The sequence below is a fragment of the Misgurnus anguillicaudatus genome, chromosome 15, assembly GCF_027580225.2.
Source record: "Misgurnus anguillicaudatus chromosome 15, ASM2758022v2, whole genome shotgun sequence".
NCBI lineage: Eukaryota > Metazoa > Chordata > Actinopteri > Cypriniformes > Cobitidae > Misgurnus > Misgurnus anguillicaudatus.
This window is the reverse complement of record NC_073351.2, coordinates 5284070-5307500: the sequence shown is the minus strand read 5'-3', so window position 1 is coordinate 5307500 and position 23431 is coordinate 5284070. Positions and strand designations below refer to the sequence as shown.

Sequence of the window (23431 nt, the reverse complement as noted above, 5' to 3'; positions counted from 1 at the left end):
CAATTTAACTTTTTAACTATTTAATAGTTTATTGTTGGACCTTTGCAAGTTTCGACCAAGCAGTGCTTTTCCATGCTGGTTCCATGGTGTAATGGTTAGCACTCTGGACTTTGAATCCAGTGATCTGAGTTCAAGTCTCGGTGGAACCTTTGTTGTTGGTAAAAGCCTGTGCAGAGCTGCTTGTGGCAATGAAAAAGATGCTTTGGAAAAACCAAGCCTTCTCAAACATTGAACCTTCGTGTCACCCAGTAGATGGCTTTATGGTGTCATTTTTAACACTCCACAATTTAACTTTTTTTAACTATTTAATAGTTTATTGTTGGAACTTTGCAAGTTTGGGTCAAGCAGTGCTTTTTCATGCTGGTTCCATGGTGTAATGGTTAGCACTCTGGACTTTGAATCCAGTGATCTGAGTTCAAGTCTCGGTGGAACCTTTGTTGTTGGTAAAAGCCTGTGCAGAGCTGCTTGTGGCAATGAAAAAGATGCTTTGGAAAAACCAAGCCTTCTCAAACAACGAACCTTCGTGTCACCTAGTAGATGGCTTGATGGTGGCATTTTTAACACTCCACAATTTAACTTTTTAACTATTTCATACTGTGTTGGTTGGAACTTTGCAAGTTTGGGTCAAGCAGTCCTTTTTTTTCCATGCCGGTTCCATGGTGTAATGGTTAGCACTCTGGACTTTGAATCCAGTGATCCGAGTTCAAGTCTCGGTGGAACCTTTGTTGTTGGTAAAGCCTGTGCAGAGCTGCTTGTGGCAATGAAAAAGATGCTTTGGAAAAACCAAGCCTTCTCAAACATTGAACCTTCCTGTCACCCAGTAGATGGCTTTATGGTGTCATTTTTAACACTCCACAATTTAACTTTTTAACTATTTAATAGTTTATTGTTGGAACTTTGCAAGTTTGGGTCAAGCAGTGCTTTTCCATGCTGGTTCCATGGTGTAATGGTTAGCTCTCTGCACTTTGAATCCAGTGATCTGAGTTTAAGTCTTGGTGGAACCTTTGTTGTTGGTAAAAGCCTGTGCAGAGCTGCTTGTGGCAATGAAAAAGATGCTTTGGAAAAACCAAGCCTTCTCAAACAACGAACCTTCGTGTCACCCAATAGATGGCTTGATGGTGGCATTTTTAACACTCCACAATTTAACTTTTTAACTATTTCATACTGTATTGGTTGGAACTTTGCAAGTTTGGGTCAAGCAGTGTTTTTATCAGTGCAGGTTCCATGGTGTAATGGTTAGCACTCTGGACTTTGAATCCAGTGATCCGAGTTCAAGTCTCGGTGGAACCTTTGTTGTTGGTAAAAGCCTGTGCCGAGCTGCTTGTGACAATTAATAAGATGCTTTGGAAAAACCAAGCCTTCTCAAACAACGAACCTTCGTGTCACCCAGTAGATGGCTTTATGGTGTCATTTTTAACACTCCACAATTTAACTTTTTAACTATTTAATAGTTTATTGTTGGAACTTTGCAAGTTTGGGTCAAGCATTGCTTTTCTACATGCCGGTTCCATGGTGTAATGGTTAGCACTCTGGACTTTGAATCCAGTGATCCGAGTTCAAGTCTCGGTGGAACCTTTGTTGTTGGTAAAAGCCTGTGCAGAGCTGCTTGTGGCAATGAAAAAGATGCTTTGGAAAAACCAAGCCTTCTCAAACATTGAACCTTTGTGTCACCCAGTAGATGGCTTTATGGTGTCATTTTTAACACTCCACAATTTAACTTTTTAACTATTTCATACTGTATTGGTTGGAACTTTGCAAGTTTGGGTCAAGCAGTGTTTTTATCAGTGCCGGTTCCATGGTGTAATGGTTAGCACTCTGGACTTTGAATCCAGTGATCCGAGTTCAAGTCTCGGTGGAACCTTTGTTGTTGGTAAAAGCCTGTGCCGAGCTGCTTGTGACAATTAATAAGATGCTTTGGAAAAACCAAGCCTTCTCAAACAACGAACCTTCGTGTCACCCAGTAGATGGCTTTATGGTGTCATTTTTAACACTCCACAATATAACTTTTTAACTATTTAATAGTTTATTGTTGGAACTTTGCAAGTTTGGGTCAAGCGGTGGGTTTTTCCATGCCGGTTCCATGGTGTAATGGTTAGCACTCTGGACTTTGAATCCAGTGATCCGAGTTCAAGTCTCGGTGGAACCTTTGTTGTTGGTAAGGCCTGTGCAGAGCTGCTTGTGACAATGAATAAGATGTTTTGGAAAAACCAAGCCTTCTCAAACAACGAACCTTCGTGTCACCCAGTAGATGGCTTTATGGTGTCATTTTTAACACTCCACAATTTAACTTTTTAACTATTTAATAGTTTATTGTTGGAACTTTGCAAGTTTGGGTCAAGCGGTGGGTTTTTCCATGCCGGTTCCATGGTGTAATGGTTAGCACTCTGGACTTTGAATCCAGTGATCCGAGTTCAAGTCCCGGTGGAACCTTTGTTGTTGGTAAAAGCCTGTGCAGAGCTGCTTGTGACAATTAATAAGATGCTTTGGAAAAACCAAGCCTTCTCAAACATTGAACCTTTCTGTCACCCAATAGATGGCTTTATGGTGTCATTTTTAACACTCCACAATTTAACTTTTTAACTTCTTTCTTACTGTATTGGTTGGAACTTTGCAAGTTTGGGTCAAGCAGTGGTTTTTTCTGTGCAGGTTCCATGGTGTAATGGTTAGCACTCTGGACTTTGAATCCAGTGATCCGAGTTCAAGTCTCGGTGGAACCTTTGTTGTTGGTAAAAGCCTGTGCCGAGCTGCTTGTGACAATTAATAAGATGCTTTGGAAAAACCAAGCCTTCTCAAACAACGAACCTTCGTGTCACCCAGTAGATGGCTTGGTGGTGGCATTTTTAACACTCCACAATTTAACTTTTTAACTATTTAATAGTGTATTGTTGGAACTTTGCAAGTTTGGGTCAAGCATTGCTTTTCTACATGCCGGTTCCATGGTGTAATGGTTAGCACTCTGGACTTTGAATCCAGTGATCCGAGTTCAAGTCTCGGTGGAACCTTTGTTGTTGGTAAGGCCTGTTCAGAGCTGCTTGTGGCAATGAAAAAGATGCTTTGGAAAAACCAAGCCTTCTCAAACATTGAACCTTTGTGTCACCCAGTAGATGGCTTGATGGTGGCATTTTTAACACTCCACAATTTAACTTTTTAACTATTTAATAGTTTATTGTTGGACCTTTGCAAGTTTCGACCAAGCAGTGCTTTTCCATGCAGGTTCCATGGTGTAATGGTTAGCTCTCTGCACTTTGAATCCAGTGATCTGAGTTTAAGTCTCGGTGGAACCTCTGTTGTTGGTAAAAGCCTGTGCAGAGCTGCTTGTGGCAATGAAAAAGATGCTTTGGAAAAACCAAGCCTTCTCAAACATTGAACCTTCGTGTCACCCAGTAGATGGCTTTATGGTGTCATTTTTAACACTCCACAATTTAACTTTTTAACTATTTAATAGTTTATTGTTGGAACTTTACAAGTTTGGGTCAAGCAGTGCTTTTTCATGCTGGTTCCATGGTGTAATGGTTAGCATTCTGGACTTTGAATCCAGTGATCCGAGTTCAAGTCTCGGTGGAACCTTTGTTGTTGGTAAGGCCTGTGCAGAGCTGCTTGTGGCAATGAAAAAGATGCTTTGGAAAAACCAAGCCTTCTCAAACATTGAACCTTCGTGTCACCCAGTAGATGGCTTGATGGTGGCATTTTTAACACTCCACAATTTAACTTTTTAACTATTTAATAGTTTATTGTTGGAACTTTACAAGTTTGGGTCAAGCAGTGCTTTTTCATGCTGGTTCCATGGTGTAATGGTTAGCATTCTGGACTTTGAATCCAGTGATCCGAGTTCAAGTCTCGGTGGAACCTTTGTTGTTGGTAAGGCCTGTGCAGAGCTGCTTGTGGCAATGAAAAAGATGCTTTGGAAAAACCAAGCCTTCTCAAACATTGAACCTTCGTGTCACCCAGTAGATGGCTTGATGGTGGCATTTTTAACACTCCACAATTTATCTTTTTAACTTCTTTGATACTGTATTGGTTGGAACTTTGCAAGTTTGGGTCAAGCAGTGCTTTGTCCATGGCGGTTCCATGGTGTAATGGTTAGCACTCTGGACTTTGAATCCAGTGATCCGAGTTCAAGTCTCGGTGGAACCTTTGTTGTTGGTGAAAGCCTGTGCAGAGCTGCTTGTGGCAATGAAACAGATGCTTTGGAAAAACCAAGACACCTCATTAAAAGATTCTCATACAACGAACCTTTGTGTCACCCAGTAGGTGGCTCCGAGTGATCCGAGTTCAATTCTCGGTGGAACCTTTGTTGTTGGTAAAAGCCTGTGCAGAGCTGCTTGTGGCAATGAAACAGATGCTTTGGAAAAACCAAGCCTTCTCAAACAACAAACCATTGTGTCTCCCAGTAGATGGCTTCATGGTGTCATTTTTAACACTACACAATTTAACTTTTTAACTTCTTTCATACTGTATTGGTTGGGACCTTTGTTGTTGGTAAAAGCCTGTGCAGAGCTGCTTGTGACAATGAAAAAGATGCTTTGGAAAAACCAAGCCTTCTCAAACAACGAACCTTTGTGTCACCAGTAGATGGCTTGATGGTGGCATTTTAACACTCCACAATTTATCTGTTTAACTTCTTTGATACTGTATTGGTTTTTAACTTTGCAAGTTTGGGTCAAGCAGTGCTTTGTCCATGGCGGTTCCATGGTGTAATGGTTAGCACTCTGGACTTTGAATCCAGTGATCCGAGTTCAAGTCTCGGTGTAACCTTTGTTGTTGGTAAAAGCCTGTGCAGAGCTGCTTGTGGCAATGAAACAGATGCTTTGGAAAAACCAAGCCTTCTCAAACAACAAACCTTCGTGTCCCCCAGTAGATGGCTTGATGGTGGCATTTTTAACACTCCACAATTTATCTTTTTAACTTCTTTGATACTGTATTGGTTGGAACTTTGCAAGTTTGGGTCAAGCAGTGCTTTGTCCATGGCGGTTCCATGGTGTAATGGTTAGCACTCTGGACTTTGAATCCAGTGATCCGAGTTCAAGTCTCGGTGGAACCTTTGTTGTTGGTGAAAGCCTGTGCAGACAGATGCTTTGGAAAAACCAAGACACCTCATTAAATGATTCTCATACAACGAACCTTTGTGTCACCCAGTAGGTGGCTCCGAGTGATCCGAGTTCAATTCTCGGTGGAACCTTTGTTGTTGGTAAAAGCCTGTGCAGAGCTGCTTGTGGCAATGAAACAGATGCTTTGGAAAAACCAAGCCTTCTCAAACAACAAACCATTGTGTCTCCCAGTAGATGGCTTCATGGTGTCATTTTTAACACTACACAATTTAACTTTTTAACTTCTTTCATACTGTATTGGTTGGGACCTTTGTTGTTGGTAAGGCCTGTGCAGAGCTGCTTGTGGCAATGAAAAAGATGCTTTGGAAAAACCAAGCCTTCTCAAACATTGAACCTTCGTGTCACCCAGTAGATGGCTTGATGGTGGCATTTTTAACACTCCACAATTTAACTTTTTAACTATTTAATAGTTTATTGTTGGAACTTTGCAAGTTTGGGTCAAGCATTGCTTTTCTACATGCCGGTTCCATGGTGTAATGGTTAGCACTCTGGACTTTGAATCCAGTGATCCGAGTTCAAGTCTAGGTGGAACCTTTGTTGTTGGTAAGGCCTGTTCAGAGCTGCTTGTGGCAATGAAAAAGATGCTTTGGAAAAACCAAGCCTTCTCAAACATTGAACCTTTGTGTCACCCAGTAGATGGCTTGATGGTGGCATTTTTAACACTCCACAATTTAACTTTTTAACTATTTAATAGTTTATTGTTGGACCTTTGCAAGTTTCGACCAAGCAGTGCTTTTCCATGCTGGTTCCATGGTGTAATGGTTAGCTCTCTGCACTTTGAATCCAGTGATCTGAGTTTAAGTCTCGGTGGAACCTCTGTTGTTGGTAAAAGCCTGTGCAGAGCTGCTTGTGGCAATGAAAAAGATGCTTTGGAAAAACCAAGCCTTCTCAAACATTGAACCTTCGTGTCACCCAGTAGATGGCTTGATGGTGGCATTTTTAACACTCCACAATTTAACTTTTTAACTATTTAATAGTTTATTGTTGGAACTTTACAAGTTTGGGTCAAGCAGTGCTTTTTCATGCTGGTTCCATGGTGTAATGGTTAGCTCTCTGCACTTTCAATCCAGTGATCTGAGTTTAAGTCTCGGTGGAACCTTTGTTGTTGGTAAAAGCCTGTGCAGAGCTGCTTGTGGCAATGAAAAAGATGCTTTGGAAAAACCAATCCTTCTCAAACAACGAACCTTCGTGTCACCTAGTAGATGGCTTGATGGTGGCATTTTTAACACTCCACAATTTAACTTTTTAACTATTTCATACTGTGTTGGTTGGAACTGTGCAAGTTTGGGTCAAGCAGTCCTTTTTTTTCCATGCCGGTTCCATGGTGTAATGGTTAGCACTCTGGACTTTGAATCCAGTGATCCGAGTTCAAGTCTCGGTGGAACCTTTGTTGTTGGTAAAGCCTGTGCAGAGCTGCTTGTGGCAATGAAAAAGATGCTTTGAAAAAACCAAGCCTTCTCAAACATTGAACCTTCCTGTCACCCAGTAGATGGCTTGATGGTGGCATTTTTAACACTCCACAATTTAACTTTTTAACTATTTAATAGTTTATTGTTGGAACTTTGCAAGTTTGGGTCAAGCAGTGCTTTTCCATGCTGGTTCCATGGTGTAATGGTTAGCTCTCTGCACTTTGAATCCAGTGATCTGAGTTTAAGTCTTGGTGGAATCTTTGTTGTTGGTAAAAGCCTGTGCAGAGCTGCTTGTGGCAATGAAAAAGATGCTTTGGAAAAACCAATCCTTCTCAAACAACGAACCTTCGTGTCACCTAGTAGATGGCTTGATGGTGGCATTTTTAACACTCCACAATTTAACTTTTTAACTATTTCATACTGTATTGGTTGGAACTTTGCAAGTTTGGGTCAAGCAGTGTTTTTATCAGTGCCGGTTCCATGGTGTAATGGTTAGCACTCTGGACTTTGAATCCAGTGATCCGAGTTCAAGTCCCGGTGGAACCTTTGTTGTTGGTAAAAGCCTGTGCCGAGCTGCTTGTGACAATTAATAAGATGCTTTGGAAAAACCAAGCCTTCTCAAACATTGAACCTTTCTGTCACCCAGTAGATGGCTTGATGGTGGCATTTTTAACACTCCACAATTTAACTTTTTAACGATTTCATACTGTATTGGTTGGAACTTTGCAAGTTTGGGTCAAGCAGTGGTTTTTTCTGTGCAGGTTCCATGGTGTAATGGTTAGCACTCTGGACTTTGAATCCAGTGATCCGAGTTCAAGTCCCGGTGGAACCTTTGTTGTTGGTAAAAGCCTGTGCCGAGCTGCTTGTGACAATTAATAAGATGCTTTGGAAAAACCAAGCCTTCTCAAACATTGAACCTTTCTGTCACCCAGTAGATGGCTTGATGGTGGCATTTTTAACACTCCACAATTTAACTTTTTAACGATTTCATACTGTATTGGTTGGAACTTTGCAAGTTTGGGTCAAGCAGTGGTTTTTTCTGTGCAGGTTCCATGGTGTAATGGTTAGCACTCTGGACTTTGAATCCAGTGATCCGAGTTCAAGTCTCGGTGGAACCTTTGTTGTTGGTAAAAGCCTGTGCCGAGCTGCTTGTGACAATTAATAAGATGCTTTGGAAAAACCAAGCCTTCTCAAACAACGAACCTTCGTGTCACCCAGTAGATGGCTTGGTGGTGGCATTTTTAACACTCCACAATTTAACTTTTTAAGTATTTAATAGTTTATTGTTGGAACTTTGCAAGTTGGGGTCAAGCATTGCTTTTCTACATGCCGGTTCCATGGTGTAATGGGTAGCACTCTGGACTTTGAATCCAGTGATCCGAGTTCAAGTCTCGGTGGAACCTTTGTTGTTGGTAAGGCCTGTTCAGAGCTGCTTGTGGCAATGAAAAAGATGCTTTGGAAAAACCAAGCCTTCTCAAACAACGAACCTTTGTGTCACCCAGTAGATGGCTTGGTGGTGGCATTTTTAACACTCCACAATTTAACTTTTTAACTATTTAATAGTTTATTGTTGGAACTTTGCAAGTTTGGGTCAAGCATTGCTTTTCTACATGCCGGTTCCATGGTGTAATGGTTAGCACTCTGGACTTTGAATCCAGTGATCCGAGTTCAAGTCTAGGTGGAACCTTTGTTGTTGGTAAGGCCTGTTCAGAGCTGCTTGTGGCAATGAAAAAGATGCTTTGGAAAAACCAAGCCTTCTCAAACATTGAACCTTTGTGTCACCCAGTAGATGGCTTGATGGTGGCATTTTTAACACTCCACAATTTAACTTTTTAACTATTTAATAGTTTATTGTTGGACCTTTGCAAGTTTCGACCAAGCAGTGCTTTTCCATGCTGGTTCCATGGTGTAATGGTTAGCTCTCTGCACTTTGAATCCAGTGATCTGAGTTTAAGTCTCGGTGGAACCTCTGTTGTTGGTAAAAGCCTGTGCAGAGCTGCTTGTGGCAATGAAAAAGATGCTTTGGAAAAACCAAGCCTTCTCAAACATTGAACCTTCGTGTCACCCAGTAGATGGCTTGATGGTGGCATTTTTAACACTCCACAATTTAACTTTTTAACTATTTAATAGTTTATTGTTGGAACTTTACAAGTTTGGGTCAAGCAGTGCTTTTTCATGCTGGTTCCATGGTGTAATGGTTAGCTCTCTGCACTTTCAATCCAGTGATCTGAGTTTAAGTCTCGGTGGAACCTTTGTTGTTGGTAAAAGCCTGTGCAGAGCTGCTTGTGGCAATGAAAAAGATGCTTTGGAAAAACCAATCCTTCTCAAACAACGAACCTTCGTGTCACCTAGTAGATGGCTTGATGGTGGCATTTTTAACACTCCACAATTTAACTTTTTAACTATTTCATACTGTGTTGGTTGGAACTGTGCAAGTTTGGGTCAAGCAGTCCTTTTTTTTCCATGCTGGTTCCATGGTGTAATGGTTAGCTCTCTGCACTTTGAATCCAGTGATCTGAGTTTAAGTCTTGGTGGAATCTTTGTTGTTGGTAAAAGCCTGTGCAGAGCTGCTTGTGGCAATGAAAAAGATGCTTTGGAAAAACCAATCCTTCTCAAACAACGAACCTTCGTGTCACCTAGTAGATGGCTTGATGGTGGCATTTTTAACACTCCACAATTTAACTTTTTAACTATTTCATACTGTATTGGTTGGAACTTTGCAAGTTTGGGTCAAGCAGTGTTTTTATCAGTGCCGGTTCCATGGTGTAATGGTTAGCACTCTGGACTTTGAATCCAGTGATCCAAGTTTAAGTCTCGGTGGAACCTTTGTTGTTGGTAAAAGCCTGTGCCGAGCTGCTTGTGACAATTAATAAGATGCTTTGGAAAAACCAAGCCTTCTCAAACAACGAACCTTCGTGTCACCCAGTAGATGGCTTGGTGGTGGCATTTTTAACACTCCACAATTTAACTTTTTAACTATTTAATAGTTTATTGTTGGAACTTTGCAAGTTTGAGTCAAGCGGTGGGTTTTTCCATGCCGGTTCCATGGTGTAATGGTTAGCACTCTGGACTTTGAATCCAGTGATCCGAGTTCAAGTCCCGGTGGAACCTTTGTTGTTGGTAAAAGCCTGTGCCGAGCTGCTTGTGACAATTAATAAGATGCTTTGGAAAAACCAAGCCTTCTCAAACATTGAACCTTTCTGTCACCCAGTAGATGGCTTGATGGTGGCATTTTTAACACTCCACAATTTAACTTTTTAACGATTTCATACTGTATTGGTTGGAACTTTGCAAGTTTGGGTCAAGCAGTGTTTTTTTCTGTGCAGGTTCCATGGTGTAATGGTTAGCACTCTGGACTTTGAATCCAGTGATCCGAGTTCAAGTCTCGGTGGAACCTTTGTTGTTGGTAAAAGCCTGTGCCGAGCTGCTTGTGACAATTAATAAGATGCTTTGGAAAAACCAAGCCTTCTCAAACAACGAACCTTCGTGTCACCCAGTAGATGGCTTGGTGGTGGCATTTTTAACACTCCACAATTTAACTTTTTAACTATTTAATAGTTTATTGTTGGAACTTTGCAAGTTTGGGTCAAGCATTGCTTTTCTACATGCCGGTTCCATGGTGTAATGGTTAGCACTCTGGACTTTGAATCCAGTGATCCGAGTTCAAGTCTCGGTGGAACCTTTGTTGTTGGTAAGGCCTGTTCAGAGCTGCTTGTGGCAATGAAAAAGATGCTTTGGAAAAACCAAGCCTTCTCAAACATTGAACCTTTGTGTCACCCAGTAGATGGCTTGATGGTGGCATTTTTAACACTCCACAATTTAACTTTTTAACTATTTAATAGTTTATTGTTGGACCTTTGCAAGTTTCGACCAAGCAGTGCTTATCCATGCTGGTTCCATGGTGTAATGGTTAGCTCTCTGCACTTTGAATCCAGTGATCTGAGTTTAAGTCTTGGTGGAATCTTTGTTGTTGGTAAAAGCCTGTGCAGAGCTGCTTGTGGCAATGAAAAAGATGCTTTGGAAAAACCAATCCTTCTCAAACAACGAACCTTCGTGTCACCTAGTAGATGGCTTGATGGTGGCATTTTTAACACTCCACAATTTAACTTTTTAACTATTTCATACTGTATTGGTTGGAACTTTGCAAGTTTGGGTCAAGCAGTGTTTTTATCAGCGCCGGTTCCATGGTGTAATGGTTAGCACTCTGGACTTTGAAACCCGTGATCTGGGTTCAAGTCTCGGTGGAACCTTTGTTGTTGGTAAAAGCCTGTGCAGAGCTGCTTGTGGCAATGAAAAAGATGCTTTGGAAAAACCAAGCCTTCTCAAATAATGAACCTTCGTGTCACCCAGTAGATGGCTTCATGGTGTCATTTTTAACACTCCACAATTTAACTTTTTACCCATTTCATACTGTATTGGTTACAACTTTCCAAGTTTGGGTCAAGCAGTGTTTTACTCCGTGCAGGTACATGGTGTAATGGTTAGCACTCTGGACTTTGAATCCAGTGATCCGAGTTCAAGTCTCGGTGGAACCTTTGTTGTTGTTAAAAGCCTGTGCAGAGCTGCTTGTGGCAATGAAAAAGATGCTTTGGAAAAACCAAGCCTTCTCAAATAACGAACCTTCGTGTCACCCAGTATATGGCTTGATGTTGCCATTTTTAACACTCCACAATTTGACTTTTCAACTATTTCATACTGTATTGGTTGGAACTTTGCAAGTTTGGGTCAAGCAGTGTCTTTTTCTGTGCAGGTTCCATGGTGTAATGGTTAGCACTCTGGTCTTTGAATCCAGTGATCCGAGGTCAAGTCTTGGTGGAACCTTTGTTGTTGGTAAAAGCCTGTGCAGAGGCTCCTCAAATAACGAACCTTCGTGTCACCCAGTAGATGGCTTGATGGTGGCATTTTTAACACTCCACAATTTCACTTTTGAACTATTTCATATTGTATTGGTTGGAACTTTGCAAGTTTGGGTCAAACTGTCCTGTATTGCACACAGGTTCCATGGTGTAATGGTTAGCACTCTGGACTTTGAATCCAGTGATCCGAGTTCAAGTCTCGGTGGAACCTTTGTTGTTGGTAAAAGCCTGTGCAGAGCTGCTTGTGGCAATGAAAAAGATGCTTTGGAAAAACCAAGTCTTCTCAAACAACGAACCTTCGTGTCACCAGTAGATGGCTTGATGGTGGCATTTTAACACTCCACAATTTATCTTTTTAACTTCTTTGATACTGTATGTGTTTTTAACTTTGCAAGTTTGGGTCAAGCAGTGCGCTTTTCCATGCAGGTTCCATGGTGTAATGGTTAGCATTCTGGACTTTGAATCCAGTGATCCGAGTTCAAGTCTCGGTGGAACCTTTGTTGTTGGTAAAAGCCTGTGCAGAGCTGCTTGTGGCAATGAAAAAGATGCTTTGGAAAAACCAAGTCTTCTCAAACAACGAACCTTCGTGTCACCAGTAGATGGCTTGATGGTGGCATTTTAACACTCCACAATTTATCTGTTTAACTTCTTTGATACTGTATTGGTTTTTAACTTTGCAAGTTTGGGTGAAGCAGTGCTTTGTCCATGGCGGTTACATGGTGTAATGGTTAGCACTCTGGACTTTGAATCCAGTGATCCGAGTTCAAGTCTCGGTGGAACCTTTGTTGTTGGCAAAAGCCTGTGCAGAGCTGCTTGTGGCAATGAAACAGATGCTTTGGAAAAACCAAGACACCTCATTAAATGATTCTCATACAACGAACCTTTGTGTCACCGAGTAGATGGCTTGATGGTGGCATTTTAACACTCCACAATTTATCTTTTTAACTTCTTTGATACTGTATTGGTTTTTAACTTTGCAAGTTTGGGTCAAGCAGTGCTCTTTTCCATGGCGGTTCCATGGTGTAATGGTTAGCACTCTGGACTTTGAATCCAGTGATCCGAGTTCAAGTCTCGGTGGAACCTTTGTTGTTGGCAAAAGCCTGTGCAGAGCTGCTTGTGGCAATGAAACAGATGCTTTGGAAAAACCAAGACACCTCATTAAATGATTCTCATACAACGAACCTTTGTGTCACCGAGTAGATGGCTTGATGGTGGCATTTTAACACTCCACAATTTATCTTTTTAACTTCTTTGATACTGTATTGGTTTTTAACTTTGCAAGTTTGGGTCAAGCAGTGCTTTGTCCATGGCGGTTCCATGGTGTAATGGTTAGCACTCTGGACTTTGAATCCAGTGATCCGAGTTCAAGTCTCGGTGTAACCTTTGTTGTTGGTAAAAGCCTGTGCAGAGCTGCTTGTGGCAATGAAACAGATGCTTTGGAAAAACCAAGCCTTCTCAAACAACAAACCTTCGTGTCCCCCAGTAGATGGCTTGATGGTGGCATTTTTAACACTCCACAATTTATCTTTTTAACTTCTTTGATACTGTATTGGTTGGAACTTTGCAAGTTTGGGTCAAGCAGTGCTTTGTCCATGGCGGTTCCATGGTGTAATGGTTAGCACTCTGGACTTTGAATCCAGTGATCCGAGTTCAAGTCTCGGTGGAACCTTTGTTGTTGGCAAAAGCCTGTGCAGAGCTGCTTGTGGCAATGAAACAGATGCTTTGGAAAAACCAAGACACCTCATTAAAAGATTCTCATACAACGAACCTTTGTGTCACCCAGTAGGTGGCTCCGAGTGATCCGAGTTCAATTCTCGGTGGAACCTTTGTTGTTGGTAAAAGCCTGTGCAGAGCTGCTTGTGGCAATGAAACAGATGCTTTGGAAAAACCAAGCCTTCTCAAACAACAAACCATTGTGTCTCCCAGTAGATGGCTTCATGGTGTCATTTTTAACACTACACAATTTAACTTTTTAACTTCTTTCATACTGTATTGGTTGGGACCTTTGTTGTTGGTAAAAGCCTGTGCAGAGCTGCTTGTGACAATGAAAAAGATGCTTTGGAAAAACCAAGCCTTCTCAAACAACGAACCTTTGTGTCACCAGTAGATGGCTTGATGGTGGCATTTTAACACTCCACAATTTATCTGTTTAACTTCTTTGATACTGTATTGGTTTTTAACTTTGCAAGTTTGGGTCAAGCAGTGCTTTGTCCATGGCGGTTCCATGGTGTAATGGTTAGCACTCTGGACTTTGAATCCAGTGATCCGAGTTCAAGTCTCGGTGTAACCTTTGTTGTTGGTAAAAGCCTGTGCAGAGCTGCTTGTGGCAATGAAACAGATGCTTTGGAAAAACCAAGCCTTCTCAAACAACAAACCTTCGTGTCCCCCAGTAGATGGCTTGATGGTGGCATTTTTAACACTCCACAATTTATCTTTTTAACTTCTTTGATACTGTATTGGTTGGAACTTTGCAAGTTTGGGTCAAGCAGTGCTTTGTCCATGGCGGTTCCATGGTGTAATGGTTAGCACTCTGGACTTTGAATCCAGTGATCCGAGTTCAAGTCTCGGTGGAACCTTTGTTGTTGGTGAAAGCCTGTGCAGACAGATGCTTTGGAAAAACCAAGACACCTCATTAAATGATTCTCATACAACGAACCTTTGTGTCACCCAGTAGGTGGCTCCGAGTGATCCGAGTTCAATTCTCGGTGGAACCTTTGTTGTTGGTAAAAGCCTGTGCAGAGCTGCTTGTGGCAATGAAACAGATGCTTTGGAAAAACCAAGCCTTCTCAAACAACAAACCATTGTGTCTCCCAGTAGATGGCTTCATGGTGTCATTTTTAACACTACACAATTTAACTTTTTAACTTCTTTCATACTGTATTGGTTGGGACCTTTGTTGTTGGTAAAAGCCTGTGCAGAGCTGCTTGTGACAATGAAAAAGACGCTTTGGAAAAACCAAGCCTTCTCAAACAACGAACCTTCGTGTCACTCAGTAGATGGCTTGATGGTGGCATTTTTAACACTACACAATTTAACTTTTTACCTATTTCATACTGTATTGGTTGGAACTTTGCAAGTTTGGGTCAAGCAGTGCTTTTCCAGGCCGGTTCCATGGTATAATGGTTAGCACTCTGGACTTTGAATCCAGTGATCCGAGTTCAAGTCTCGGTGGAACCTCTGTGGTTGGTAAAAGCCTGTGCAGAGCTGCTTGTGGCAATGAAAAAGATGCTTTGGAAAAACCAAGCCTTCTCAAACATTGAACCTTCGTGTCACCCAGTAGATGGCTTGATGGTGGCATTTTTAACACTCCACAATTTATCTTTTTAACTTCTTTGATACTGTATTGGTTTTTAACTTTCCAAGTTTGGGTCAAGCAGTGCTCTTTTCCATGCAGGTTCCATGGTGTAATGGTTAGCTCTCTGCACTTTGAATCCAGTGATCTGAGTTTAAGTCTCGGTGGAACCTCTGTTGTTGGTAAAAGCCTGTGCAGAGCTGCTTGTGGCAATGAAAAAGATGCTTTGGAAAAACCAAGCCTTCTCAAACATTGAACCTTCGTGTCACCCAGTAGATGGCTTGATGGTGGCACTTTTAACACTCCACAATTTAACTTTTTAACTATTTCATACTGTATTGGTTGGAACTGTGCAAGTTTGGGTCAAGCAGTCCTTTTTTTTCCATGCCGGTTCCATGGTGTAATGGTTAGCACTCTGGACTTTGAATCCCGTGATCTGGGTTCAAGTCTCGGTGGAACCTTTGTTGTTGGTAAAAGCCTGTGCAGAGCTGCTTGTGGCAATGAAAAAGATGCTTTGGAAAAACCAAGCCTTCTCAATAAATGAACCTTCGTGTCACCCAGTAGATGGCTTCATGGTGTCATTTTTAACACTCCACAATTTAACTTTTTACCCATTTCATACTGTATTGGTTGGAACTTTCCAAGTTTGGGTCAAGCAGTGTTTTATTCTGTGCAGGTTCCATGGTGTAATGGTTAGCACTCTGGACTTTGAATCCAGTGATCCGAGTTCAAGTCTCGGTGGAACCTTTGTTGTTGGTAAAAGCCTCTGCAGAGGCTCCTCAAATAACGAACCTTCGTGTCACCCAGTAGATGACTTTTCAACTCTTTCATACTGTATTGGTTGGAACTTTGCAAGTTTGGGTCAAGCAGTTTTTTTTGCATGCAGGTTCCATGGTGTAATGGTTAGCACTCTGGACTTTGAATCCAGTGATCCGAGTTCAAGTCTCGGTACAACCTTTGTTGTTGTTAAAAGCCTGTGCAGAGCTGCTTGTGGCAATGAAAAAGATGCTTTGGAAAAACCAAGCCTTCTCAAATAACGAACCTTCGTGTCACCCAGTATATGGCTTGATGTTGCCATTTTTAACACTCCACAATTTAACTTTTCAACTATTTCATACTGTATTGGTTGGAACTTTGCAAGTTTGGGTCAAGCAGTGTCTTTTTCTGTGCAGGTTCCATGGTGTAATGGTTAGCACTCTGGTCTTTGAATCCAGTGATCCGAGGTCAAGTCTTGGTGGAACCTTTGTTGTTGGTAAAAGCCTGTGCAGAGGCTCCTCAAATAACGAACCTTCGTGTCACCCAGTAGATGGCTTCATGGTGTCATTTTTAACACTACACAATTTAACTTTTTAACTTCTTTCATACTGTATTGGTTGGAACCTTTGTTGTTGGTAAAAGCCTGTGCAGAGCTGCTTGTGACAATGAAAAAGATGCTTTGGAAAAACCAAGACACCTCATTAAATGATTCTCAAACAACGAACCTTTGTGTCACCCAGTAGGTGGCTCCGAGTGATCCGAGTTCAATTCTCGGTGGAACCTTTGTTGTTGGTAAAAGCCTGTGCAGAGCTGCTTGTGGCAATGAAAAAGATGCTTTGGAAAAACCAAGCCTTCTCAAACAACGAACCTTCGTGTCACTCAGTAGATGGCTTGATGGTGCCATTTTTAACACTCCACAATTTAACTTTTTAACTTCTTTCATACTGTATTGGTTGGAACTTTGCAAGTTTGGGTCAAGCAGTGCTTTTCCAGGCCGGTTCCATGGTGTAATGTTTAGCACTCTGGACTTTGAATCCAGTGATCCGAGTTCAAGTCTCGGTGGAACCTTTGATGTTGGAAAAAGCCTGTGCAGAGCTGCTTGTGACAATGAAAAAGATGCTTTGGAAAAACCAAGCCTTCTCAAACAACGAACCTTCGTGTCACTCAGTAGATGGCTTGATGGTGGCATTTTTAACACTCCACAATTTAACTTTTTAACTATTTCATACTGTATTGGTTGGGACCTTTGTTGTTGGTAAAAGCCTGTGCAGAGCTGCTTGTGACAATGAAAAAGATGCTTTGGAAAAACCAAGCCTTCTCAAACAACAAACCTTTGTGTCTCCCAGTAGATGGCTTCATGGTGTCATTTTTAACACTACACAATTTAACTTTTTAACTTCTTTCATACTGTATTGGTTGGGACCTTTGTTGTTGGTAAAAGCCTGTGCAGAGCTGCTTGTGACAATGAAAAAGATGCTTTGGAAAAACCAAGCCTTCTCAAACAACGAACCTTCGTGTCACTCAGTAGATGGCTTGATGGTGGCATTTTTAACACTACACAATTTAACTTTTTACCTATTTCATACTGTATTGGTTGGAACTTTGCAAGTTTGGGTCAAGCAGTGCTTTTCCAGGCCGGTTCCATGGTGTAATGTTTAGCACTCTGGACTTTGAATCCAGTGATCCGAGTTCAAGTCTCGGTGGAACCTTTGTTGTTGGTAAAAGCCTGTGCAGAGCTGCTTGTGGCAATGAAAAAGATGCTTTGGAAAAACCAAGCCTTCTCAAACAACAAACCTTCGTGTCCCCCAGTACATGGCTTGATGGTGGCGTTTTTAACACTCCACAATTTATCTTTTTAACTTCTTTGATACTGTATTGGTTGGAACTTTCCAAGTTTGGGTCAAGCAGTGCTTTGTCCATGGCGGTTCCATGGTGTAATGGTTAGCACTCTGGACTTTGAATCCAGTGATCCGAGTTCAATTCTCGGTGGAACCTTTGTTGTTGGCAAAAGCCTGTGCAGAGCTGCTTGTAGCAATGAAACAGATGCTTTGGAAAAACCAAGCCTTCTCAAACAACAAACCTTTGTGTCTCCCAGTAGATGGCTTCATGGTGTCATTTTTAACACTACACAATTTAACTTTTTAACTTCTTTCATACTGTATTGGTTGGGACCTTTGTTGTTGGTAAAAGCCTGTGCAGAGCTGCTTGTGACAATGAAAAAGATGCTTTGGAAAAACCAAGCCTTCTCAAACAACGAACCTTCGTGTCACTCAGTAGATGGCTTGATGGTGGCATTTTTAACACTACACAATTTAACTTTTTACCTATTTCATACTGTATTGGTTGGAACTTTGCAAGTTTGGGTCAAGCAGTGCTTTTCCAGGCCGGTTCCATGGTGTAATGTTTAGCACTCTGGACTTTGAATCCAGTGATCCGAGTTCAAGTCTCGGTGGAACCTTTGATGTTGGAAAAAGCCTGTGCAGAGCTGCTTGTGGCAATGAAAAAGATGCTTTGGAAAAACCAAGCCTCCTCAAACAACAAACCTTCGTGTCACCCAGTAGATGGCTTGATGGTGGCATTTTAACACTCCACAATTTATCTTTTTAACTTCTTTGATACTGTATTGGTTTTTAACTTTCCAAGTTTGGGTCAAGCAGTGCTCTTTTCCATGCAGGTTCCATGGTGTAATGGTTAGCACTCTGGACTTTGAATCCAGTGATCCAAGTTCAAGTCTCGGTGGAACCTTTGTTGTTGGCAAAAGTGTAATGGTTAGCACTCTGGACTCTGGACTTTGAATCCAGTGATCCGAGTTCAAGTCTCGGTGGAACCTTTGTTGTTGGTAAAAGCCTGTGCAGAGCTGCTTGTGGCAATGAAAAAGATGCTTTGGAAAAACCAAGCCCTCTCAAACAACAAACCTTCGTGTCACCCAGTAGATGGCTTGATGGTGGCATTTTAACACTCCACAATTTATCTTTTTAACTTCTTTGATACTGTATTGGTTTTTAACTTTGCAAGTTTGGGTCAAGCAGTGCTCTTTTCCATGCAGGTTCCATGGTGTAATGGTTAGCACTCTGGACTTTGAATCCAGTGATCCAAGTTCAAGTCTCGGTGGAATCATTGTTGTTGGTGAAAGCCTGTGCAGAGCTGTTTGTGGCAATGAAGCAGATGCTTTGGAAAAACCAAGACACCTCATTAAATGATTCTCATACAACGAACCTTTGTGTTACCCAGTAGATGGCTTGATGGTGGCTTCGAGTGATCCGAGTTCAAGTCTCGGTGGAACCTTCGTTGTTGGCAAAAGCCTGTGTAGAGCTGCTTGTGCTAATGAAACAGATGCTTTGGAAAAACCAAGCCTTCTCAAACAACGAACCTTTGTGTCCCTCAGTAGATGGCTTGATGGTGGCATTTTTAACACTCCACAATTTAACTTTTTAACTTCTTTGATACTGTATTGGTTGGATCTTTGCAAGTATGGGTCAAGCAGTGCTTTTTTGCGTGCAGGTTCCATGGTGTAATGGTTAGCACTCTGGACTTTGAATCCAGTGATCCGAGTTTAAGTCTCGGTGGAACCTTTGTTGTTGGTAAAAGCCTGTGCAGAGCTGCTTGTGGCAATGAAAAAGATGCTTTGGAAAAACCAAGCCTTCTCAAACAACAAACCTTCGTGTCACCCAGTAGATGGCTTGATGGTGGCATTTTAAAGGTCTTTACACACCGGGACGTTTTTCGTGCGCGTTTATCGTCGACGTTTTAACGTCACGTTTTTCTGCTTTCACACCCAAACGAATTTTACTGGCGCTGAGCCGAGTGAGGTGCAATTTCACTCCCTGGACATTAGATGGCGCCTGATACAAAACAGATATATGCCGGTACACGGGGCGGCGCTGCGAGACGTTATGCGTCTGTTCTGACACTCACTTGTCACACAGAAGAGAGACAGTTACACTCGCGTCAATAACCATTCATATACGATTTTTGGTTAACTAGCAAACAAACAAACATGGCTCTTGAATATATATATAATCTTTTTACATACAATATCTCCGTGAACTTGAATACATTTTTAAATGAAATCTATTTGATTCGATTCTTTTATCATCAGTTAATATATCAGCATCTCCACATAAAAGTAACTATTTTTGATAGAACTCGTTAACTTATATCAAAATTAAAACTCTTTCACAAAATATAAGGTAATGGGTGATCCGATGTGTGTACTTTTAACAAATCTTTTACAAGCACTTTCTCTGTTAACAATTTTCTCAAATTTCCTGCCAAATGTATTGTATTTTGTGATTTGGGTAAAGATTTAAGTTCTCATTTTAACCAATATAATCGTTTTGTAGAGGTTGGGTGGGTAGAACAAGGAACCACCATTTTGGTTGTGCCCAAAAATTTTAATACTCCTGCAAATTGGTATGTGTTGCCTATAAATATAATGATGCAATAATTAGGTATGTAGTTATTACAAAAAGAGGTCAACAATACTAATGTACAAATATATGCATAGTGCCAAAATGTCACGTTATTTACAATTAGTTTTTTTAATCAAACATTTATTTTTGTGAATGAACTGCAGTTTGCATTAACAATCAGAGACATGACAGTTTAAATTAATAAAACAGGATTCAGAAATGTTGGTCCACTCCAGAAAAGTCACAATGACTGTAGTGCAACTGAACGGTAGTGCAAATCAACATTTAGAAATTAGACATTTTCAAATGTATTTCTTAAATGTATAAACACTTAAAAAACATAAGTAAAATGGTATATAATAAACATTAATTTGTGTGAACAAGAACTGGCAGAGCTGTAGAGCAAATAAGTCACAATGATAAAAGTCTAAGTGAACTGTAGTGCAAATAAACATATCTATGAAATGTACATGTTCAACTGTATTTCTTGAATGTATAAACATTAAAAAAATAACTAAATAAAATGGTATATAATAAACATCTATAGGTGTGACCCAAAACTGGCAGAGCGCTACTTCTGTGCTCTTCTTTCTCTCTTCTGTGCTTCGCTTTCAATTGTTTCCTTTTAGCATCTTTTGATAAGAGGTACATCTCCAGAGGTTCGTCTCGGACTGTTTTCTTTTGTTTAGATTGGACCTTGTCACGGCTGGTGCTGGATGATCCTGAAGACGTGCTTGCTGGGGCCTCCTCACTTTTGCTCACATCATTTTAGCAGAAATATTGCTGTGAACACTGTAAAGATAAATTTAGTTTTCATCAGAAACAATCTTTCAAACTGAGGACCATGCCACAATATCCATGAGGTCAATATTTGATTACAAATGTAATTTAGATTCATGGTATTTTATCTGGCTGAACAAATGCAGCAGATGTTACCTAAACACAGAACACAAATTAACCTCCTAAAACCCCACCTTTGGTTTGGCTTGCATTTTAGATTTCTCCAAGCTATTTAGGATTAGGAAAAAGCAATGAATATAATAACCAAATATTTTTCTTTGAACATGAAGCAGTGTAATTGTCCACGTTTGTGTACAACAGGTTCCAGTTACACACAATGAAGTACTATGGTGCAAACAACAAAACATGTGATATCACGGTGTACAGGGAACATGCCATGGTATGAAGTGTTCAATGTCAGTGCATTACATATCGTAATGTAATGCACCAATAATCATTTTTTATTACTTGCACAGTTATAATGTAGATTTGCACTACTGGTCTGTTCAATACACTACTGGACTGTCTATTTCATACTCCCTGTTCATTTGCACTGCTGGACTACTTGAATTGCATAGTTTGCACCCCTGTGTACTGAATATTAGAATAACTATTCACAATAACTTAAGCCATTGCACTCTTAACTGACTAGTTAAAATCCAAATTCATTCATGCACTACTTAAATATTAATTTCACTACTGTTCTGTTTAGTTTATTATGTACACATCCATTTGTACATTTCTGTAGATTATGTTCATAGTACCACCCATAGTAAGTTGTTACATCGTATTACATAATCCTGCACCTAGATGCAATTATTATTGATATCCTGCACTTTTTATACTGCTTTTGCACTTCTGGTTAGACTTAAACTGCATTCCGTTACCTTGTACTTGTGTAATTATAATAAAGTTTAATCTAATCATATAGCCCACACATCTATGTATTGTAATGTTCTAATATGTATCACGTTACCTTCGAAATTCAGTCGATGATGTGAGGAACTCCGACACCTTCATTAACCTCCACAGCCTCGATGCATCTTCTTTGTGTGTTTACCTGTTCCACGTGCTCCGCAAGACCATTTTGTGCTTGAGCGCCACCAAGTCGTGTTTTATTGGAACTTCAGCACCGCCAGTCACGTGAACAAAAGCGCCAATCTCATTGGTCGGCCAACTTTTTTTTTTCTTCACTTTATTTATAGAGTTTTTACAAATTCCAAAATATCAAACACCCTTTTTCTTTTTAACTTCTTTGATACTGTATTGGTTTTTAACTTTGCAAGTTTGGGTCAAGCAGTGCTCTTTTCCATGCAGGTTCCATGGTGTAATGGTTAGCACTCTGGACTTTGAATCCAGTGATCTGAGTTCAAGTCTCGGTGGAACCTTTGGTGTTGGCAAAAGCCTGTGCAGAGCTGCTTGTGGCAATGAAAAAGATGCTTTGGAAAAACCAAGCCTTCTCAAACAACAAACCTTCGTGTCACCCAGTAGATGCCTTGATGGTGGCATTTTTAACACTCCACAATTTATCTTTTTAACCTCTTTGATACTGTATTGGTTGGAACTTTGCAAGTTTGGGTCAAGCAGTGCTCTTTTCCATGGCGGTTCCATGGTGTAATGGTTAGCACTCTGGACTTTGAATCCAGTGATCCGAGTTCAAGTCTCGGTGGAACCTTTGTTGTTGGTAAAAGCCTGTGCAGAGCTGCTTGTGGCAATGAAAAAGATGCTTTGGAAAAACCAAGCCTTCTCAAACAACGAGCCTTCCTGTCACCCAGTAGATGGCTTGATGGTGCCATTTTAACACTCCACAATTTAACTTTTTAACTTCTTCCATACTGTATTGGTTGAAACTTTGCAAGTTTGGGTCAAGCAGCGCTTCCCCATGCCGGTTCCATGGTGTAATGGTTAGCACTCTGGACTTTGAATCCAGTGATCTGAGTTCAAGTCTCGGTGGAACCTTTGTTGTTGGAAAAAGCCTGTGCTTTGAAAAAACAAAGCCACCTCATTAAATTATTCTTACACGACGAAATGAACCTTCGTGTAACCCAGTAGCAAGTATGACTCGCTACAGCCTGCAGTGGACATCCAACAATGCCCACATCCAACCGTGACGTCAGAAACCACGCCATGTCCAATACGTCACCATGTGAGTCCCATGTATGGCACAACATGACGACGACTCGTCACTGAAACCTGAATTGTTGTGCCAAAATGATACAATTTCCTATCGGAAGTGTGTTGAATTATTCAGTTGATGGTGCTGTCTGGACTGGAGATCTAAATAAAATAATGTTATGTTTCGTTTTACCAATACGTTTTCTTATGTTTGTAAAGGACGTCTATGCTAAAATGGTACACATTTAATCGAGGCCACCTCCTAAATCTGTAAAGAATGTATAATACACGGAGCTAATGTCATCAAAACGATTAACGTTAAATTGCGTATACTTAGCCGTATTTATTAATGTAATGAGATTTATAAAACCATTTACTGTATTATTATAGATTTTAACCTACCCAAAACACATTTTAAATGTTTTAAGTTTAATTGGACAGTACCTTTCGCTATTGTAAATGTCACGCTTAACAGAGTTTCATTATCATTTTTATTGACAATGTTCCACTTATCATACATTTGAATGACAGGTTCAATATGCAATAGGCTTAATCTACATAGATTATAAATTTAGTAACATTAAATTGTTCTTTAGCCCTTGTTCATCAGCACAACTCGATATTAAAGGTGTTTTATAGATACTTAAAGATAAATAAAAGAGTCACATTTTACTTCATTGGGTTTTATTGCATTTATAATTTT

At 40.6% G+C, this 23431-nt stretch overlaps 49 non-coding genes across 49 annotated transcripts; all 49 read left to right on the top strand.

Moving 5' to 3' along the window:
• Positions 1-77: 77 nt before the first annotated feature.
• Positions 78-149, top strand: trnaq-uug (transfer RNA glutamine (anticodon UUG)). The gene has a single exon. It is a non-coding gene; the product is annotated as a tRNA-Gln (tRNA).
• Positions 150-362: 213 nt separating this feature from the next.
• trnaq-uug (transfer RNA glutamine (anticodon UUG)) lies at positions 363-434 on the top strand. Its single transcript has one exon. It is a non-coding gene; the product is annotated as a tRNA-Gln (tRNA).
• Positions 435-650: 216 nt separating this feature from the next.
• On the top strand, positions 651-722 carry trnaq-uug (transfer RNA glutamine (anticodon UUG)). Its single transcript has one exon. It is a non-coding gene; the product is annotated as a tRNA-Gln (tRNA).
• Positions 723-1218: 496 nt separating this feature from the next.
• trnaq-uug (transfer RNA glutamine (anticodon UUG)) lies at positions 1219-1290 on the top strand. The gene has a single exon. It is a non-coding gene; the product is annotated as a tRNA-Gln (tRNA).
• A 213-nt stretch (positions 1291-1503) lies between these two features.
• On the top strand, positions 1504-1575 carry trnaq-uug (transfer RNA glutamine (anticodon UUG)). The gene has a single exon. It is a non-coding gene; the product is annotated as a tRNA-Gln (tRNA).
• Positions 1576-1789: 214 nt separating this feature from the next.
• Positions 1790-1861, top strand: trnaq-uug (transfer RNA glutamine (anticodon UUG)). The gene has a single exon. It is a non-coding gene; the product is annotated as a tRNA-Gln (tRNA).
• Positions 1862-2074: 213 nt separating this feature from the next.
• On the top strand, positions 2075-2146 carry trnaq-uug (transfer RNA glutamine (anticodon UUG)). The gene has a single exon. It is a non-coding gene; the product is annotated as a tRNA-Gln (tRNA).
• Positions 2147-2358: 212 nt separating this feature from the next.
• trnaq-uug (transfer RNA glutamine (anticodon UUG)) lies at positions 2359-2430 on the top strand. Its single transcript has one exon. It is a non-coding gene; the product is annotated as a tRNA-Gln (tRNA).
• A 215-nt stretch (positions 2431-2645) lies between these two features.
• trnaq-uug (transfer RNA glutamine (anticodon UUG)) lies at positions 2646-2717 on the top strand. The gene has a single exon. It is a non-coding gene; the product is annotated as a tRNA-Gln (tRNA).
• A 213-nt stretch (positions 2718-2930) lies between these two features.
• On the top strand, positions 2931-3002 carry trnaq-uug (transfer RNA glutamine (anticodon UUG)). Its single transcript has one exon. It is a non-coding gene; the product is annotated as a tRNA-Gln (tRNA).
• A 493-nt stretch (positions 3003-3495) lies between these two features.
• trnaq-uug (transfer RNA glutamine (anticodon UUG)) lies at positions 3496-3567 on the top strand. Its single transcript has one exon. It is a non-coding gene; the product is annotated as a tRNA-Gln (tRNA).
• A 210-nt stretch (positions 3568-3777) lies between these two features.
• On the top strand, positions 3778-3849 carry trnaq-uug (transfer RNA glutamine (anticodon UUG)). The gene has a single exon. It is a non-coding gene; the product is annotated as a tRNA-Gln (tRNA).
• Positions 3850-4062: 213 nt separating this feature from the next.
• On the top strand, positions 4063-4134 carry trnaq-uug (transfer RNA glutamine (anticodon UUG)). Its single transcript has one exon. It is a non-coding gene; the product is annotated as a tRNA-Gln (tRNA).
• Positions 4135-4683: 549 nt separating this feature from the next.
• On the top strand, positions 4684-4755 carry trnaq-uug (transfer RNA glutamine (anticodon UUG)). Its single transcript has one exon. It is a non-coding gene; the product is annotated as a tRNA-Gln (tRNA).
• Positions 4756-4969: 214 nt separating this feature from the next.
• On the top strand, positions 4970-5041 carry trnaq-uug (transfer RNA glutamine (anticodon UUG)). The gene has a single exon. It is a non-coding gene; the product is annotated as a tRNA-Gln (tRNA).
• A 529-nt stretch (positions 5042-5570) lies between these two features.
• Positions 5571-5642, top strand: trnaq-uug (transfer RNA glutamine (anticodon UUG)). The gene has a single exon. It is a non-coding gene; the product is annotated as a tRNA-Gln (tRNA).
• A 781-nt stretch (positions 5643-6423) lies between these two features.
• trnaq-uug (transfer RNA glutamine (anticodon UUG)) lies at positions 6424-6495 on the top strand. Its single transcript has one exon. It is a non-coding gene; the product is annotated as a tRNA-Gln (tRNA).
• Positions 6496-6991: 496 nt separating this feature from the next.
• Positions 6992-7063, top strand: trnaq-uug (transfer RNA glutamine (anticodon UUG)). The gene has a single exon. It is a non-coding gene; the product is annotated as a tRNA-Gln (tRNA).
• A 214-nt stretch (positions 7064-7277) lies between these two features.
• trnaq-uug (transfer RNA glutamine (anticodon UUG)) lies at positions 7278-7349 on the top strand. The gene has a single exon. It is a non-coding gene; the product is annotated as a tRNA-Gln (tRNA).
• Positions 7350-7563: 214 nt separating this feature from the next.
• On the top strand, positions 7564-7635 carry trnaq-uug (transfer RNA glutamine (anticodon UUG)). The gene has a single exon. It is a non-coding gene; the product is annotated as a tRNA-Gln (tRNA).
• Positions 7636-7848: 213 nt separating this feature from the next.
• On the top strand, positions 7849-7920 carry trnaq-uug (transfer RNA glutamine (anticodon UUG)). Its single transcript has one exon. It is a non-coding gene; the product is annotated as a tRNA-Gln (tRNA).
• Positions 7921-8132: 212 nt separating this feature from the next.
• On the top strand, positions 8133-8204 carry trnaq-uug (transfer RNA glutamine (anticodon UUG)). Its single transcript has one exon. It is a non-coding gene; the product is annotated as a tRNA-Gln (tRNA).
• Positions 8205-9271: 1067 nt separating this feature from the next.
• On the top strand, positions 9272-9343 carry trnaq-uug (transfer RNA glutamine (anticodon UUG)). Its single transcript has one exon. It is a non-coding gene; the product is annotated as a tRNA-Gln (tRNA).
• Positions 9344-9556: 213 nt separating this feature from the next.
• On the top strand, positions 9557-9628 carry trnaq-uug (transfer RNA glutamine (anticodon UUG)). Its single transcript has one exon. It is a non-coding gene; the product is annotated as a tRNA-Gln (tRNA).
• Positions 9629-9842: 214 nt separating this feature from the next.
• trnaq-uug (transfer RNA glutamine (anticodon UUG)) lies at positions 9843-9914 on the top strand. Its single transcript has one exon. It is a non-coding gene; the product is annotated as a tRNA-Gln (tRNA).
• Positions 9915-10127: 213 nt separating this feature from the next.
• trnaq-uug (transfer RNA glutamine (anticodon UUG)) lies at positions 10128-10199 on the top strand. Its single transcript has one exon. It is a non-coding gene; the product is annotated as a tRNA-Gln (tRNA).
• A 782-nt stretch (positions 10200-10981) lies between these two features.
• trnaq-uug (transfer RNA glutamine (anticodon UUG)) lies at positions 10982-11052 on the top strand. Its single transcript has one exon. It is a non-coding gene; the product is annotated as a tRNA-Gln (tRNA).
• A 460-nt stretch (positions 11053-11512) lies between these two features.
• On the top strand, positions 11513-11584 carry trnaq-uug (transfer RNA glutamine (anticodon UUG)). The gene has a single exon. It is a non-coding gene; the product is annotated as a tRNA-Gln (tRNA).
• Positions 11585-11798: 214 nt separating this feature from the next.
• On the top strand, positions 11799-11870 carry trnaq-uug (transfer RNA glutamine (anticodon UUG)). The gene has a single exon. It is a non-coding gene; the product is annotated as a tRNA-Gln (tRNA).
• A 213-nt stretch (positions 11871-12083) lies between these two features.
• Positions 12084-12155, top strand: trnaq-uug (transfer RNA glutamine (anticodon UUG)). Its single transcript has one exon. It is a non-coding gene; the product is annotated as a tRNA-Gln (tRNA).
• A 229-nt stretch (positions 12156-12384) lies between these two features.
• Positions 12385-12456, top strand: trnaq-uug (transfer RNA glutamine (anticodon UUG)). Its single transcript has one exon. It is a non-coding gene; the product is annotated as a tRNA-Gln (tRNA).
• Positions 12457-12684: 228 nt separating this feature from the next.
• Positions 12685-12756, top strand: trnaq-uug (transfer RNA glutamine (anticodon UUG)). The gene has a single exon. It is a non-coding gene; the product is annotated as a tRNA-Gln (tRNA).
• A 214-nt stretch (positions 12757-12970) lies between these two features.
• On the top strand, positions 12971-13042 carry trnaq-uug (transfer RNA glutamine (anticodon UUG)). Its single transcript has one exon. It is a non-coding gene; the product is annotated as a tRNA-Gln (tRNA).
• A 549-nt stretch (positions 13043-13591) lies between these two features.
• Positions 13592-13663, top strand: trnaq-uug (transfer RNA glutamine (anticodon UUG)). Its single transcript has one exon. It is a non-coding gene; the product is annotated as a tRNA-Gln (tRNA).
• A 214-nt stretch (positions 13664-13877) lies between these two features.
• trnaq-uug (transfer RNA glutamine (anticodon UUG)) lies at positions 13878-13949 on the top strand. Its single transcript has one exon. It is a non-coding gene; the product is annotated as a tRNA-Gln (tRNA).
• Positions 13950-14478: 529 nt separating this feature from the next.
• trnaq-uug (transfer RNA glutamine (anticodon UUG)) lies at positions 14479-14550 on the top strand. Its single transcript has one exon. It is a non-coding gene; the product is annotated as a tRNA-Gln (tRNA).
• Positions 14551-15054: 504 nt separating this feature from the next.
• On the top strand, positions 15055-15126 carry trnaq-uug (transfer RNA glutamine (anticodon UUG)). Its single transcript has one exon. It is a non-coding gene; the product is annotated as a tRNA-Gln (tRNA).
• Positions 15127-15340: 214 nt separating this feature from the next.
• trnaq-uug (transfer RNA glutamine (anticodon UUG)) lies at positions 15341-15412 on the top strand. Its single transcript has one exon. It is a non-coding gene; the product is annotated as a tRNA-Gln (tRNA).
• Positions 15413-15550: 138 nt separating this feature from the next.
• trnaq-uug (transfer RNA glutamine (anticodon UUG)) lies at positions 15551-15622 on the top strand. The gene has a single exon. It is a non-coding gene; the product is annotated as a tRNA-Gln (tRNA).
• Positions 15623-16417: 795 nt separating this feature from the next.
• On the top strand, positions 16418-16489 carry trnaq-uug (transfer RNA glutamine (anticodon UUG)). Its single transcript has one exon. It is a non-coding gene; the product is annotated as a tRNA-Gln (tRNA).
• A 569-nt stretch (positions 16490-17058) lies between these two features.
• Positions 17059-17130, top strand: trnaq-uug (transfer RNA glutamine (anticodon UUG)). The gene has a single exon. It is a non-coding gene; the product is annotated as a tRNA-Gln (tRNA).
• A 214-nt stretch (positions 17131-17344) lies between these two features.
• On the top strand, positions 17345-17416 carry trnaq-uug (transfer RNA glutamine (anticodon UUG)). The gene has a single exon. It is a non-coding gene; the product is annotated as a tRNA-Gln (tRNA).
• Positions 17417-17807: 391 nt separating this feature from the next.
• Positions 17808-17879, top strand: trnaq-uug (transfer RNA glutamine (anticodon UUG)). The gene has a single exon. It is a non-coding gene; the product is annotated as a tRNA-Gln (tRNA).
• Positions 17880-18094: 215 nt separating this feature from the next.
• On the top strand, positions 18095-18166 carry trnaq-uug (transfer RNA glutamine (anticodon UUG)). Its single transcript has one exon. It is a non-coding gene; the product is annotated as a tRNA-Gln (tRNA).
• Positions 18167-18466: 300 nt separating this feature from the next.
• Positions 18467-18538, top strand: trnaq-uug (transfer RNA glutamine (anticodon UUG)). Its single transcript has one exon. It is a non-coding gene; the product is annotated as a tRNA-Gln (tRNA).
• A 383-nt stretch (positions 18539-18921) lies between these two features.
• Positions 18922-18993, top strand: trnaq-uug (transfer RNA glutamine (anticodon UUG)). The gene has a single exon. It is a non-coding gene; the product is annotated as a tRNA-Gln (tRNA).
• Positions 18994-21929: 2936 nt separating this feature from the next.
• trnaq-uug (transfer RNA glutamine (anticodon UUG)) lies at positions 21930-22001 on the top strand. The gene has a single exon. It is a non-coding gene; the product is annotated as a tRNA-Gln (tRNA).
• A 215-nt stretch (positions 22002-22216) lies between these two features.
• trnaq-uug (transfer RNA glutamine (anticodon UUG)) lies at positions 22217-22288 on the top strand. Its single transcript has one exon. It is a non-coding gene; the product is annotated as a tRNA-Gln (tRNA).
• A 212-nt stretch (positions 22289-22500) lies between these two features.
• Positions 22501-22572, top strand: trnaq-uug (transfer RNA glutamine (anticodon UUG)). The gene has a single exon. It is a non-coding gene; the product is annotated as a tRNA-Gln (tRNA).
• The last annotated feature ends 859 nt before the right edge of the window (positions 22573-23431 follow it).